At 37.1% G+C, this 18116-nt stretch overlaps 1 protein-coding gene across 1 annotated transcript in view; it reads right to left on the reverse strand.

The window, feature by feature from the left end:
- The window catches only part of LOC136864642 (maternal protein tudor), a 356675-nt gene that overhangs the window by 312213 nt on the left and 26346 nt on the right, over positions 1-18116 (reverse strand). The gene's annotated exons all lie outside the window — the stretch shown is intronic.

An 18116-nucleotide genomic window follows, 5' to 3' on the forward strand; every position in this document is an offset into this window, starting at 1 on the left:
AACCTTTCCTTTATACACAGGGGCTACTGTAGCAACTCTCCATTCATCTGGTGTAGCTCCTCCGACCAAACAATAATCAAATAAGTACTTCAGATATGGTACTATATTCCAACCCATTGTCTTTAGTATATCCCCAGAAATCTTACTAATTCCAGCCGCTTTTCTAGTTTTCAACTTTTGTATATTATTGTAAATGTTATAGTTATCATACGTAAATTTTAATACTTCTTTAGCCTTAGTCTCCTCCTCTATCTGGACATTATCCTTGTAACCAACAATCTTTACACACTGCTGACTACTTCTGCCTTTTGAAGATCCTCACATACACACTCCCCTTGTTCATTAATTATTCCTGGAATGTCCTTCTTGGAACCTGTTTCTGCCTTAAAATACCTATACATACCCTTCCATTTTTCACTAAAATTTGTATGACTGCCAATTATGCTTGCCATCATGTTATCCTTAGCTGCCTTCTTTGCTAGATTCAATTTTCTACCAAGTTCCTTCAATTTCTCCTTACTTCCACAGCCATTTCCAACTCTATTTCTTTCCAGTCTGCACCTCCTTCTTAGTCTCTTTACTTCTCTATTATAATAAGGTGGTTCTTTAACATTCCTTACCTCCCTTAAAGGTACAAACCTGTTTTCGCATTCCTCAACAATTTCATTAAACCCATCCCAGAGTCTGTTTACATTCTTATTTACCGTTTTCCACCGATCATAGTTACTTTTTAGAAACTGCCTCATGCCTGTTTTATCAGCCATATGGTACTGCCTAATAGTCCTGCTTTTAAGACCTTCCTTTCTATCACATTTATTTTTAACTACCACAAAAACTGCTTTGTGATCACTAATACCATCTATTACTTCAGTTTCTCTATAGAGCTCATCTGGTTTTATCAGCACCACATCCAGGATATTTTTCCCTCTGGTTGGTTCCATCACTTTCTGAATCAGCTGTCCTTCCCATATTAACTTATTTGCCATTTGTTGGTCATGCTTTCTGTCGTTCACATTTCCTTCCCAATTGACATCTGGTAAATTCAGTTCTCCAGCTACAATCACATTTCTTTCCTTGTCATTTCCTACATAGCTGATTATCTTATCAAATAATTCTGAATCCGTGTCAGTGCTACCCTTTGCCGGTCTGTACACTCCAAATATATCAAGTTGCCTATTATCTTTAGAAATGAGCCTTACACCTAGAATTTCATGTGTCTCATCTTTAACTTTTTCGTAGCTTACAAATTCTTCTTTGACCAGAATGAATAATCCCCCTCACACCATTCCTAGCCTATCTCTACGATACACACTCCAGTTCCGTGAGAAAATTTCTTCATCCATTATATCATTTCTCAGCCATGATTCAACTCCTATTACAATATCTGGTAAATATATATCTATTAAATTACTCAATTCTATTCCTTTCTTTACAATATTTCTACAGTTCAACACTAACAATTTTATGTCATCCCTACTTGATTTCCAGTTCCCTGCTTCCTTATCACCGCTCCCTAGGCCACACCGTTTCCCTGAATGTACCTCCTTTTTACCCTTCCAAACAAATTTCCTAACTTATACGTACCACTCCGGTTTAAGTGAAGGCCATCTGAGCGCAGATCCCTATCTCCTACCCACCCATTAGGATCTAAAAATTTCACTCCCAGTTTCCCACATACCCACTCTATAGTCTCATTTAAATCCCCAATCAACCTCCAGTCAGTATCCCTCCTACACAGTATTCCACTAATAACAATCTCTGCTTTCTTAAACTTCACCCGTGCTGCATTTACCAGATCCCACACATCTCCAACTATGTTGGTACTTATATCAGCTTGCCTTACATTGTTGGTACCAACATGAAACACTACCACCTTCTCCTTCCTCTCTTTTAATTTCCTCAACATCTGCCTCAACCTAATTCCTGGATAACATTCTACCCTGGTTCCCTTTCCTCCACACACTTTCCCCATGTGTCTAGCAATGGAATCCCCCATGACCAGAGCCTCAAACCTACCCACCTCATTTCATCCCCTCCCCTTCTGGTCAGCCCTATCTTTCCTGATAGCTGCAAAAGCTACTTCCTCCTCCCTTTTCTCCTTGCCATGACCCTGTTCCACCTGTCTTTTCCTATCCTCTACTCTACATTGCCCTTTCCTACCTTTTCCCTTCCTCCTACTTCCACAAATGTCGGCAACAGTTCCCTGTCCCTAATCTTCCCTCTGTTGTTCTACCTGGAGTGACTCATACCGATTTTGCCCAGACACCTGTCCTGAATTCTGATCCTGAATAGTGCCCTTAGCCTGCAATCTCCTTCCCATTAGAACATTAGACCACCTGTCTTCTACAACTCCCCCCTTTCCTTCCCCTCCCTCTTGTACACCTACTGTAATCTGTACCTTGTTTGAGGGAGTCCTATCTTCCTTCATGTCTTCTGTGAGAATCCTAATTATCTCCCTCATACCCCTCAATGCTTCGCCACACCCACAGTTCGTACACTCGCGCTCCTTAGCCATTCTTTACAGAAAAATAAAAATAAAATAACTTATTTGCAAAATATAAATGAATGGAGGGATATATTGTCTGGGGTAGTACTCAAAGATCACACCTGTGGCCCACCTGGGCACAGCTAGCCTGTATTCTGGCTTCGCTTCTTAAATCTGTAAATTTACATATAAAGTATAAGAAAACAAACTCTTAACTCATAGCAAATGTTACCCTTCCACAGTTAAACAGGCATTGTACCAGGTAAACACATTTTGATTAACACAATTTAGCTCAGTTACTGTAATGTTTCTTATTGCAGTTCATATGTTTTCCTTACATTACTCCAATGTGCGTGAATTTGTTTGGTACGCTTTGTCCTTCAGGGTACCCCACAAATAAAAATAGCACACCTGTTAGATCTGGGGAGTGGGAGGGTCATAAACCAACACTAAACACTATCTTCAAACACTTCCGTAATTGTATTCACAGACTCCTCCACTGTATAAACAGTTGCAGAATCCTGTTTAAACCAAGAACATGATTCTTCTTCTTCTTCTTACATTAGCTGATTGAAAAATGAGGTGCGAATGGCATTTTGGTACTGCTCTCCATTTACTGTGTCCTTGTAAAAGAAAAAACAGACCAATTATACATGTTAATTACACACCAAACTCCGACTTTCCCATCATAAAGAGAAATTACCATTTAAAAAATGTGAATTTTCAGAACAGCAATAGCGTGTGCTGCAAGTGTCTATATGCTCAGTTAAGTGGGACCACACCTCATCCGTAAAGAACACAAGGTGAGGGTCAACTGAACCATCAGTCGCTGATTACAGAAACCACTTGCAGTAACGCACACATGCTGCGGGATCAGCAGGTTTTAAATTATGAACAGGTGTGCATTTGTAAAGCTTGAGTTTTAAGAATTTTGTTGCTGTATGTGCAAAAGTCATGTACACCCCAACTTGCTTAGCTAATTTCGGTAGTGATTTTTATTTTTGCAAGTAATCAGCTTCATTTTCCGTATCAAATTCTAATCACAGAGACTTACAGTAATTGAAAATCTTCCACCTTTTTGATACTTTTTATTTGCTTTTTAGCAAATTAATTAATTATAAACAGTACAAGTTTCGTTCTTATTTGAGAACACCTTCATGCTGTTGTATAGCTTAGGTGAATCACTGAGTTTTTGAGTACATTATTTTCAGGTACCTTGTTCCTCTTAAAAACTATTTGAATATAAATTGAATTAAAATGATATTAAAACAATGTGGTGGTTAATGGGTAGGTGAAATGAGATAGGATGAATACATAGTTAGCCTACTTAAAGAACTGTATTCATTTGAATAGTTGTTAAAAGTTTCAAACTCTGTTACACTAAAAAAATATCTGTTTGTCTTCCAGCTAAAAGGTTATTAAAATGTATGACTCCTTGACACTGTTCTAAATATTGTTGAATGTTCTCTTCTTTCACTCCTTCCAGGTTGGCTATAATTTATTTTGAGCTTACTTAATGTGCCTTAAATTGAGTTTAATGTGGAACTTTGAAGCTGATTGCTGTTCACTAATTGAGAAGGGAGCTTCGTCTCAATTTCTGAAATTAAATGAGGAAAATAGAGATTTGCTTGTATAATGAAAACATGCGTCTTTACAAAGTAACTTAATTTATAAAATGGTTCCATACCTTACTGATGTTAAACTCCAATTCTACCGTGACCCTGGAGGAGCTACGTTTCAAGCTGCTTTACGTCTTGTATAATAATGATGTGTGTGTTCCAATGTTTGCTCCACCTTCCGGGGAGGCAAGGCTGTGGAGAGGGGAGGAGGCTTACTGTCACAGCTTCGGCTTTAGAAGGGCTGGGGGGAGTGGATGTACGAAATGGCAGAGGCTCGTTCTTATTCATCCTTTTATTGTCTGTGTTGTTTATTTTGCCTAAAGTTTCAAAATTTGATAATATCCCTTCAAATATAGGGTTCCTATAGTCAATTATATCATTCAGGTTATTGTCCTGATTACTTTTTTGTTCTAAATAAATATATAGATTTTCTCATGTATTTAGAAGAGCTCCTTTGTTTATTTTATGTAATATAGTTAAATCCTGCTCTACAGTTGTGAACTGATGTCCGGTTGTACTCATGTGTTGGCCCATCGCGGAATTTTTTTATGCCTTACAGCATTGACATGTTCTAAGTATCTTACAGTAAAACTGCGCCCTGTTTGAGACGAAGCTCCCTTCTCAATTAGTGAACGGCAATCAGCTTCAAAGTTCCGCATTAAACAAATTTAAGACACATTAAGTAAGCTCAAAATAAATAACAGCCAACCTGGAAGGAATGAAAGAAGAGAACATTCCACAATATTTAGAACAGTGTCAAGGAGTCATACATTTTAAAAACCTTTTAACTGGAAGACATACATATTTTTTAGTGTAACAGAGTTTGAAACTTTTAACAACTATTCAAATGAATATAGTTTTTTAAGTAGGCTAACTATGTATTCATCCTGTCTCATCTCACCAACCCATTAACCACCATATTGTTTTAATATCATTTTAATTCAATTTATATTCAAATAGTTTTTAAGAGGAACAAGGTACCTGAAAATAATGTACTCAAAAACTCAGTGATTCACCTTAGCTATACAACAGCTGAAGATGTTCTCAAATAAGAACGAAACATATAATTAATTAATCTGCTAAAAAGCAAATAAAAAGTATCAAAAAGGTGGAAGATTTCAATTATTGTAAGTCTCAGTGATTTTTATGGCGAACGTTGAAGTTCTGCACCAAATTCGTCTAATTTTCCTTCTGTTACCACTGTACAGTACATCTTTGTGTGTTTCTAGTTTAGTATTGAACCAGCAGTCTCAAACTTATTCACAAGATCGTGACTTGAAGTTCTGGAGGGAGGGAAATGCCCGGAAACCTCTTGATAAACTCTGCATGAACGCAATGAGCTGATTCGTATTTATAATAATATTTACATATAAAAACATGTTTATCTGGGTATTTATTTTCCCATCTTCTCAAACTAATGCACACTGCTGACTACAGCGTGGGCAGTGAAGGACAGGAAGAAAGCCAGTCAGTCAGGTGGGCTGTGGGTTGTAGGGGAAGCCAGCCGGCTGGCTGACCTTGGCTCAGCCGCGTGCAAGCAGTCAGGTTTTACACGCAAAACCCTATATTTAGCATCCACTAAGGTCATCCTGAATAGCAAGGTGCCCTAAACATAGTCAGTCTGAACTACTTGGCTCAACGGCCAACATCCAGTCGCTTTCACCATGTTTGCGGTCAACAAATGTATTTTGAAACCTGGAACAATAGGCCTTTATTAGATAGACCGGGTTCCCAACCAGAAAGTTCAACTAATTTCCCTGACCAAAATATTGTATTTCCCTGAAAAAATTTGGCATTTGCAAAATTTTAACAGCCTCCTCCACCCCCATTAGCTGCCCAACACACACCTGTACACAATATTACTCAAATACGATATACAACATTTTGAACTGTAAAAATAATGATCTGCCAGATAATAATAAATGTTAATACATTTTATTTACACATGAATAATGAAAATATTACTATTAAAATTACTAATGAACACACAATGTTGGTAACAATGTAAGAAAAAAATGCAGCACAACAAAATTACACATAATTTTTTCTGGTTTCAAGTAGGCGTATTTTATCTTCAATTCTGGCTTCATATTTTTGTGACTGCATTCTCAACTTTTTTTTTTCATCTTCCAACTTTCTTATTTCATCACTTATTCTTCGCTTCTCAGCTTTTTTTTCTGTCCTCTTCTTTGACCTTCAGGCATGTCTTCTCCAAGTAATCCTGGTATTTCTTATGAGCACATCTCACCGATAAAATTCTATGATTAATTGGTAAGCACCTGACTCCTCCATAGTATAAAATGGAATCATACACTTGTCTTTGGACAATAATTGACTCCTCATGCATGTTTTCTACCAACAGTGATTCATTTATAGAAAAGCCATTCTTCTGCAGCATTTCCCTAAGACAGTAGGCCTACAACACAAAGCTTTATTACTTGCCAAAGTACTGTACTGTACTGTCTGTTTTCTGCTAAAATTTCAGCAAAGAAAATGTCTAAACCCATACTATCATCAGATATTTAGATATATATTTTGAATTTTGTTTCCAAAACTTCCTTTGATTCACAATACAGAGAAATGTACTGTGGTTTAGCCCTATCGGCCACATTTTCCATTATTCTGTCAGCTTCATGCAATACTTCAAAGATATTCCATTCAGGTCTGACCAAGACTTTCTTGCTGATATATTATATGTGGGTGCAAACTCTTAAGACTTATCACTAATCTATACTTCAAAGCACTCTTATGAAACAGTTTTGTCACAACTACCACTAAATTTTCTGACATTCCTGTTTAAAACCAAGAATTTCTCTCTGACAATTTTAGTTCTTTAAGAACCTTTTTCGTACTAAATCCAACATCAACTTTACCTACCTCAAATAAGTTTGTTGTGTCCTGTAGATCAAGCGAAATCACACTCCTACGCTTGATAAAGCAACTCGTCAAACTTCTTAATAGTTCATTCAGATGGGACTACAAAAATGGAGCAAGCGGTTTGTTACTCTGAAATCGCCTGAGAAAAGGCTTACTTTCCAAAGAAATGGTTTTGAAAAATGCTAGTTTCCCATCAGGATTTTCTGTCTCCATTTCCACTTCAAGCTTCCTGAGAAAGCTCAAGTTCACATTAGGCTCATCCATTGTGACCTGCAACAAATTTTTTCTTTGGAGAGGCTGTAGTCCATGATTAAATATCTGCAGCAGATCTTGGGCAGTAGCATGACCCAGAAAAATACCGTTCCAATATCTAGAACCCAATTTATGAGTGTTGATATAAAAAAATCAGTAATGAGATCATTTTGTATTTGTTGTGTTACCTTACTGAGTGACTCATCAAAAGAAACTACATAGTCTTCACAAGTTTTCAAATTGTTTGTTAATAACTCACTGAAATGTGGTGCAATACCATGATTAATCACGTAGGAACACTTACTTTCACCAAAGGTGAATTTAGATACAACTGCACTATCTGGGAACATAAGCTTAAATGTATCATGTATATCTGCATATGAACTCCTCTTGTATTTACTAGCAACAACTTTTAACGCCCATAAAATTTCTGCTTTGGCTACTTCATCTTTATTAAAATAAAAAGTAGCACAGTGTATCAACTTTCCACTTTCTAAACCTGCCTCAGTATTTACTGTTTCTGTTGAACTAACACACGGTTTGACAGCGGCATTATCAAGAGATCCATGTCTAATGTCTACACTTCTTGTCTGTGCTGAATTAGTAGCTACACTTCTCAATTCAGTTGAACTAGTGCTAGGTTTGACAAAAATGATGGCTGTCTTGATTTAATATTCTGAAGCCGAGTGTGTTTTGGTCCAGTTCTATGTGCATAAATTGCCTGGCATATTGCCGAGTTTAAACTTCTTTCTGCACACATTACAGTAGGCTTCAAATTTATTGTCTGGTACATCAGTGAACCAATCTACAAACTCTGGATGAAGGGTTGAATCCAGCCACTGATAATCGAAAGTTGTTTTTCTTGCCATCTTATCTAACGCATCAGGCCTAATCTGAAACAAAAGAAAAGCATATTAATTGCTCATAAAAATTATATGAAAGCACAAATACATTTATCTCAGCAATGTAGAGATAATAATAATGGCATATGGCCTCCGGAGAGGCCTGGTGCAGGTCTTTTTCTAGTAGACGGCCTATTAGGAGACCTGCATGTCTGTGAAGATGAGGGCCCTACCTAGGATGATTTCTAATGTTGAATACGCCACACACACACAGCCCCCGAGCCACTGGAAGTAACCAATTAAGGTTAAAATCCCCGACCCGGCCGGGAATCGAACCCGGGACCCTCTGAACCGAAGGCCAGGACGCTGACCATTCAGCCAACGAGTCGGACAATGTAGAGATACCTTGTTGGGATAAAAATATACATGTACAGCTTGGTAGGCCCAGAGCCGCAACACACTGTTCAGCATTTCAACAAACTCATTTTGTTTTAATGCTGCCATAGCCCGAATCATGTACAATTTTAATTTTTAAAAATTAAATTCTACTTACCTCATCAATTGATCATTTTTCCTTGCTTCAAAGGATTCACAAGTTGCAGTTTGTCATCAGTATGAATTACCTGACACATCATCCGCCTCCGTAGCGTAACGGTTAGCCCATTCCAGTCTGGGCCTTTATATCTCTATCCAACGTTCCGGACTGGGCATTTTTAAGGATATATAAAACATTATATCTCTGTACCCATAGGAGATATTTGTATGATGCCTTTTTTTTTTGTGCTTGTTTGAGCATCTAGTTTTGAAATGCGCTATTTGTATCATGTCAACTATCACTTGAGATTTTAAAATTGTTTATATATTATACCATTTTTTGTGAATGGAAAAAATGTCTGACAGATAACTAAGCAAGTACAGTTTTCTGAAATACTGTTATATTTACCCTATTTTGCTAATATGAAATGTGCATTGCAATTACAAAACAACAACAATAATGAGTATGATATAACTATAATAATAATAATAGTAATAATTACAATAATGAAAATGGGAGCTCTTACGAAATTTTATTTTAATTGATAAATATTGTCAAAAGTTACTCAAATGTAAAAATATTGTTCCATTTACCACAAAAGACTTCTGAGAAAGAGAAAATACAGTCTTTCTAAACAGACGACTTTACTAATATGTAGACAATCTTACGTATTCACACAAATTTGAAATACGCGGGAACATGCGCTAGGCTGTAAAACGAACTCCAATCATAATGAAATGTAGGAAGTTGTTTCGAATTCATATGTCAATAATATGTTCATTTGCGTATTAACTTATAATATATCATAAAATATCGAAAATATCACTTTCGTCAAGCACATGTTTGCCACGAGAAGCCATGTCTTAGATCTCACTAAGTGACAACACCTACGGATGCATGTTGATCAGAAATATCGTAAATTCTCTGACCTGGACATATAATACTGCCATCTGCTTAAATATTCTTGTAACCAATACATGAAGAAACACGATGTAATCACCAGAATGCGTGCATAGCTCGTTCTCGATTTTTAGTGAATTGTCAAACCTTACTACGGGCTATGCCCGCAGCGCGGCCTGAGCGTAATTTCGTAATTAGACCGGAAAGAGTTAGTGTTATTAGCTGCCATCCTCGGAGGCCTGGGTTCGATTCCCGGTACTGCCAGAAATTTAAAACTGGCAGGAGGGCTGGTACGTGGTTGAAATGGTACATGCAACTCACCTCCAATGGGGGTGTGCCCGAAAAAAGCTGCACCACCTCAGGAGGAGGGCACGAGTTTACTTACCTGACACACAACAAATTTGAGTTAACTTCCCTGACTTTCCCTGACACATGCCAATTTTTAAAAGATTTCCCTGATGATCCCTGACTTTCCAGGTCACTGGGAACCTTGCAGACCCAACAGTAACAGGTCTAAGTGACAAGCAGCTCCTATTGCTTGTTAACTTACTGTAATTGCAGATGAAGGACAGCTTATAGAATTAGGTGGGGGTTACACATTTTTTTGGAAAGAGAAACCCTCAGTTATGAAATAAAATTTTAATTAAGGCCAACCGAATCAATACATATATTACTCATCACGAGTTTCAAAATTGGTCCGTACATGTTTCAGCTTGTTGCAAGCCACCATCACCTAATAAGGCATGGTAAAGTATAATCATTCTCTTGAAGACTAGAAAGACTTACATAAAATATACATTAAAAATACAACAATCTCCATGAGGATGACTTAAAATTAGTAATGTTAAAATCAATGCACATAAAATAATTGACCCTTCTTAGGAATTCTAAAAATGAATGTCATGTTAAAACACTGCACATGAATTTGGTGATGAGTGCGTGAATCCTCTGATGTATTTTAAGCACCCGTTAGATCAATTAACATAAAGGGAGGTGTGCATTTTCATTCAGTATGAAGTTAAAGAATGTGTGTTGTTCATGGAATGGGGCTAAAAACCATATTAAAACACTATATATCTTAAGAAATTCTTAAAAATTCGTGCTTCTTGATGAAGAGAACGTCCTATTTGAAATACTGTGTTTCATTGTATGTGAAAGGCATATTATATTTTGAAACAGAACATAGATGTTGGTACAACTGAGTCCTTCAAATAGAAGTAAAATTTCTGAATTGAGATGTTGAGAAATGTTGATATTACATATGATGTGGTCAACATGTTGTTGACTTGACAAAACAGATTCTTGATTTGGAACAAAGTGGATACTTTATGTTCTGCCAATATGCCCCCAACTTGTTGAAATGGATGATTTTACAAAGTAGATGATGTCTAAAAGATGCACAAAAATTAGGGGAGTGAGAATAAAAATAGATGCTAGAGAAATTTACTTTAAAATGTAGATTGGAAACTCACTCAGAAGTTGGCTCCGCTGGACTAGAAGTGGCCCACAGCTTGTGAACGTGTAACAGTTTGAGTGCTATGGTTACCAGGTTTTGAATTGCCATTATTGGAATGGGACAGGGTAGGGGAGGGTATCGAGTGGGTTGCGTGATGAACGGGGCTGACTTGTGAAGTATTGATCTTATTATTCATGAAATACTTATCAGAAATTAATGGGATGATACTACTTAGTATGTTGTTAGCAGTGTCATTGATTTCATTCAAATTGTGTTATGACCGGGTGAGTTGGCCGTGCGGTTAGGAGCGCGCAGCTGTAAGCTCGCATCCGGGAGATAGTGGGTTCGAATCCCACTGTCGGCAGCCCTGAAGATGGTTTTCCGTGGTTTCCCATTTTCACACCAGGCAAATGCTGCGGCTGTACTTTAATTAAGGCCACGGTCGCTTCCTTCCCATTCCTAGGCCTTTCCCGTCCCATCGTCGCCATAAGACCTATCTGTGTCTGCGACGTAAAGCAAAAAAAAAAAGCATTTGTGGTATGGGTTACGATACTGATCCCTGTTAATGTATATGTTCTCCAATACGTTGAGGAAGGTGCCCTTTTGTGAAATTAATAAAACTTGCAGGTTCTGATCTATTGCAGTGAATTCATGATAAAAATCTATCATGCTGGGCCATCACAGAAAATGTGTTATGTCTAACTGCCTTTGAATGCTCAACATAATGTGTATTCAAATTTCTACCTGTTTCACTCACATAATTTGCAGGACATTTATAGCAATTTAGCCTATAGACCCCTGAATTTAATAATTTGTTTGTGCTATTGATTGTGTGAGAGTTTTGGAATAAACTGGTGCTGTTATTGGTAGCCCTGTAAGAAATGTTGATGTGTTTTCAGAAGACATTTGTTAATTGGTGCGTTATTAGTGAAGGTGAAGGAGGAGTTAATTTTTCTTGGGTTTGGTGTCCCTTACTAGAGTAGAGTTTGAATTGAATTTTATTTAAGATTTTGTTGACAAAAGACCTTGGGAAACCATTCTTATTACCTATGGAGTAAATTGTTTCAATTTCTCTGTTGAAATGTTTATTTTATAATCGAATATTGAACACACTGTGAATCATGCTATAGAAGGCTGCTATTTTGTGCCTACCTGGATGTGGAATCTTCTCTGATGGTGTTGACTGTTTGTGTTTTCTGTATATGTTGAAAGCAAGATTGTTATCTTCTATGGATTGTGAGATCCAAGAAATTTACTGATTTTTGGTCTTCTGATTCAACTGTAAAATGTATGTGTAGATCTAAGTTGTTGAGTTGTTCTAAAAATGTATTTGCATTAGTGATACATTAATCAATTATAACGAAAATATCATCTACATATCTCGTCCAAAGAGTAATGCCTTTGATGTTGTTTATTATTTTGGCATCCTCCAACAAATCTAGATATATTTGGGCTAAAATTCTAGAAGCTGGTGAACCCATGGAAAATTCCTGATTGCTGATAGGTGCTGTTATTTTTTTATTCGCAATTTGCTTTATGTCGCACCGACATAGATATGTCCTATCACAACAATGGGATAGGAAATGGCTAAGATTTGGAAGGAAGAAGCCGTGGCCTTACTTAAGGCGTGAAAATGAGAAACCACGGAAAACCATTTTAAGGGCTGCCGATAGTGGGGTTCGAATCCACTATCTCCCGAATGCAAGCTCACAGCTGCAGCCCCTAACCGCACAGCCAACTCATTCGGTTGATTTTGTTATTCAACGTGAAGTAAATATTGGTTGAAGTGAATTTCAAGTTGGTCAAAAATTCTTCTATTACTATTTTACTTAATGTGCTGTTCTTCAATAAGCTGTCCTTGATTAAACTGACAGTGTTAATGACGGGAATGCTTAAGTACATGTTGACGATGTCAAATGAGTGAAGGGTGTGATGTTTTGAAATCTTAATTTCTTTGATCCTGTTTCAAAATTCTGTTGTGTCCTTGACTGATGTTTTAGATTTAGAAATTTGTTGATGAACTGTGAAATTTAATATCTTAGTCTGTTCCTGAAGTTTATGGTAGTTCTCATGGGCATGTCCATCTTGAGAGTTTTCAGCAAGGCTTTTGCAGTTGGAATTCTAGGATTCATGTTCAAATTTGTCACTTCTTGGTAGTTTAATAAGCAAGAAGTGTTCTCGAGGACCTATTTTTAGTTGCATACCTGCCAACTTTCAAAAAGAGAAATCCAGAAGATCCTAAAGCAGAAACATTCAACAACGCACGCATGCGTCGCAAAGTCTTAAGACATTGTGAAAAAGTATGGCTAGGGGGGAGATTACAAACAATACTATTATAAGTCAAATACACGTTATGATCACCTCTGAAATTAAATACTTACACAAAGTTACATCTTGAAGAGTGTACGTCTGTTTTCACTTAACACTGGGAACAGTTCACACAGTACACAAAGCAGTGTTTTTCTGCACTTTAAACTTGCGGGTCACAATATGAATGTCACCGTCAAAATTAAACTAAACATGTACACTCATTTACAAAATTCTGTCAAGTTCACAGTATGCAGGCTATTATCCATCACAGGTTAGAGAGGACAGATGGAGATGAGTTGTTTTCTTTGTTTTATTCAGAAATTCTGTAGAAAAACTACCCGAGTAACATGGACCAGAACTTCTGGTTTTCATAACAGAAATAGAATTCAGAATTTCATTTGACACTGAGGACCTAAACTGACTAGTTCTTTTTCACCAAGCTGAACACAAGTTCACACTCAACACTGCTGTGCATCTTTTTTCTGTCGGCAAGTTGTGATTTAGTTATGTTAAAAACAGGTGAACTGAAGGTTTTATTTAGTTGTTTCTTAACTTTGTGTCTGAGTTCATCTTGAGTATCGTAGGGCATTTTATTAATAGCGACTTCTGTTTGTATTACAAGATTTTTAACAACATTCGATGTGTTATAGTTAGGCCAGTTGTGCTTAGGGCCTTTAGACAGAATTGCAATCTCCGCATCATCAAACCTTGTGTTAGGTTGATGAATGGCGGGTGAAATTGGGTTAAGTGGTGACTAGGTATACTCAGGCTGGTCGAATTTTTAGACGGTCTGTTGGCTGTATTAGATTTGTTGAGGAGTGTTAGAAACTTGTTATTTAAGGTTAACTGTTTTTGAGAAAGCAAAGTGGATAATCTATCATAGACTTTATCTTGAAAAAAGTTCCATTGTGCATTTGATAACAACGTTGTGACCTCGAGTTGAGTTTCATAAAGACGATTATTCAAAAATGATTTTTTCTTGTGTAGAAATTTTAATTCATTTTGAAGCCATAATTTATTGGTTTGTTGATCAACATTATGAGTCTATAAAAGTCTACAGAAAACCTACGCACACTGCGACAACAATCAAACAAGATTCCGTACATCCTCCTAATCATAAGTGTGCTACCTACAATAGCTTAGTGCACCGTGCTTTTAATGTCCCTATGTTGAGATCAGACCTTAACAAAGAGTTAAATACTATACGCAATATTGCACTTCATAATGGTTACAACAAGAGTTTTATAGAACGTATAATAAATAAGTTCAGGCACCGCCCAAAATCTAATTTACTTAAAGAAACAACTAAGTCTAAAATTTTCTCAACCTTCACCTTTAATTGCAATATTCATAGAGTCACAAACATATTTAAGAAGCAGAACATTAACATTTCCTTTAGAACCAACAACAGAAACCTCGATATTTTGCATAACTCCAATTTAATTAACGCTTCTAACCCTTTAGAAAAGTCAGGTGTCTATAGATTCCACTGCAATGTTTGTGACAGGACGTACATTGGACAGACCAGTGGATCATTCAAAACTAGATACAGTGAACACGTAAATGCATTCAAATACAGAAGATTCTTTGCGGTGGGTCAACATGTGAACGACTACAAACACAAATTTTACGGCATAGATCATGATATAGACATTATTGAAATAATGTCCAACTCGTTGGCTGAATTGTCAGCGTACTGGCCTTCGGTTCAGAGGGTCCCGGGTTCGATTCCCGGCCGGGTCGGGGATTTTAACCTTCATTGGTTAATTCCAATGACCCGGGGGCTGGGTGTTAGTGCTGTCCCCAACATCCCTGCAACTCACACACCACATATAACACTATCCTCCATCACAGTAACACTCAGTTACCTACACATGGCAGATGCCGCCCACCCTCATCGGAGGGTCTGCCTTACAAGGGCTGCACTCGGCTAGAAATAGCACACGAAATTAAAATTAAACTGAAATAATAAACAAGAGCCTTTTACTCAACTTCACTGAACAATGCTACATTTTACTTGACCAATACTACAAACCAAATCTTAATCTTAACGATTTATCTGAAAAACCAACAATTTTGTTTGATACATTCATTACTATATTAAATAATCTTAAATTATCCAAGAATCAATCAATTTTTCAAGTAATACACAATACGCTCGCATATTACCCCTACTGCTGCCCACGCCCTCCCGATCACAGTCTCTCCTCCACTGCGCCCTCCCCTTCTCCAACTTAATATACCCCGCCCCTCCTCGCTCTCTCCGGAGGTCTGCTGCCTGTCAGTACAGCTTGTTAGTTACTCTTCAACATTTCTACCTGCAACTTAGCACCCAAGGTGAGTCATCTATTTACATAAATTCTTCCCCTCTCTTTTCTTTCGTAACGCTAATTCGCGTCTTACTATTCTTCTTGTAGGTTCCGTCTTGGTTCGAGATCTTTCCAGATCAACACCTGTATTTATAAATCTACTTCATGATATATATATATATTTTTTGACTTCTGCTTAACGTCGCACCGACACAGATATGTCTTATGGCGACGATGGGGTAGGGAGGCCTAGGAATTGGAAGGAAGCGGCCGTGGCCTTAATTAAGGTACAGCCCCGTCATTTGCCTGGTGTGAAAATGGGAAACCACGGAAAACCATCTTCAGGGCTGCCGACAGTGGGGCTCGAACCCACTATCTCCCGATTACTGGATACTGGCCGCACTTAAGCGACTGCAGCTATCGAGCTCGGTTCTACTTCATGAGATCCAGCCTCGAAGTACTAACTCTATCAAGAACCTTGGTTGTTTTCATATCAACCTTTTAATATCAAATTTTGTTACAATACCTATGGAAATTTAATGAAACCAATTCATTTTACAGAACTTAACAACTCTTTTTTGTAAACACCATTTTATCAGTGATTCATAGACTAAATAAGTCTATTATATAGGATAAAAGTAAAAATCATCTATTTTGGTTTTAAATTTTGTTAAGTCCAAGTTGAATGTTCCATACAATTCCGTAGCCTATATTTCTTCGAGGAACTTCCTTTGATCAACAAACTGGTTGCCTCATTTAACCTACCAAAGACGGCTACAATGCCGATAAAAATTTTAAAATGAATCAAGCTGTTTAACGAACACAAATATTGTACATATTTTAATGATTGATAAACTGACAACAACCTATATTTTATTACATAGTGGATAGTTCAAACATTTTTTTTTAGTTTGTCAACTTTTTAATTATGTAATTGTTATGGGTACACCTCACTATGTAAATGCTTACTGACTATCATGTAACATCTGTAAATATTTTTCAGCTTTTACATGAACATCTTTTAAACTACTGGTATATATTAATTATAAGTCACATGTCAATGTAATTTTTTGAATGTCTTTGTAAAGATTCCTTAGGCTGATGATGGCAATCATTTTGCCAAAACCAGTACCATAAGTTTGAATGAATGAATATGTGATGACTTAACAGATAGCCATCTTGTGCAAACATGTTTCAGTATCTTCTTTGTTTCCTTGTTGTGAAGCTCTTGAAATTTCTTAAGGTGTTCCTTCCTCTTACAACTCTTTTCTAAAGGTGTCGACTAATAGTTTCTCAACTTTAACAATCAAACTGCTTGCACATTTCTCAGCAGCCAAGTTAATCAAATAGCATGAGCAACCAGTACAAAGACAGATGACTGTGCTTCCCTTAAAACAGCAGCAAGTCCATTCTTCTTTCCAATCATGACTGGAGCATTGTTGGAACAGAACGCTACACAATTTTTAATTGGTAGTTTGTAACACTAACTGTGAAATTACCAAATTACCAATATTAAGTCCGGCTGAATCACCCACCAAGGCTGGAACAGGCAACAATGAGCTAACTATCTTTTCCTGCTTTGCCACAAAACAGGTGACAACAGGGCAAAGCTTGGCATTACTATTATTGCTCCCATCTGTAGCTAAAGAAAATGGTTCACGTTGCATGTAACCAACGAGTTCACTTCTTGAATCTGTAGCCATTTCTTTCAAAATGTGTGTGGTTTTTGTACGACCACAGCCATATTTTCTTGCATTTTCCTAAACAGAGCACCAGCATGATTGGCAGCAGCTAGCTGGATATTACGTTCAATTAAAAATGAAGTGAACAAGCATTCCGCTCATACTATATCAAGGTCGGCTCCAGAGGAGGTAAAAAACGAATTAATTTTCTGACTACCATCCTTCAATTTTGTATTGGAGACATGTTTAACAGATTTAATGTGATTTACTAATTCTATCTCCGCGAGAAACATTTATATCACACAAGCATATGGAACAGAATGCGAATGTTTCGTCTTTCCGTGATCGTATAAAACAAGGAAATTCAGTAAAATATGTCTCCCTACAAGATTGATAATATCATTTCTTAGTTGAACTCATTACGAACAACACTAAAAATACTAAATCCCTTACAAATTTGTTGCACAATTCAATGAGTTTCAGAACAACCGCCAATGTTACTCATAATCTCATGCCCACACACAAACAAAGCCTTTCAAATGCTATGAAGCACGACGAAGTTACTAAAGTTATATATAAATTCACAGCCTGCTACTTTCCACTGATTTACTTTCTTCAAAATCACAGCCTGCTACTTGTTTGGGAACATCTCAGTGAAGAGTGAATGAAGTCAAACAGGTGACAAAAGCACAGTGAAAATCGATAATGTGATTATCGATACATTTACTGATCGAATTTCAAACAAATCAGATTTGGACGCAGAAAGCGAAAAGAAGCGTGGATATTAAAAATCCATACAATAACGTTGTTCATCCGTACAACTGTAAAGCACAATACGTACATTTTAAG

This window comes from Anabrus simplex, chromosome 2 (genome assembly GCF_040414725.1).
Source record: "Anabrus simplex isolate iqAnaSimp1 chromosome 2, ASM4041472v1, whole genome shotgun sequence".
Taxonomy (NCBI): Eukaryota; Metazoa; Arthropoda; class Insecta; order Orthoptera; family Tettigoniidae; genus Anabrus; species Anabrus simplex.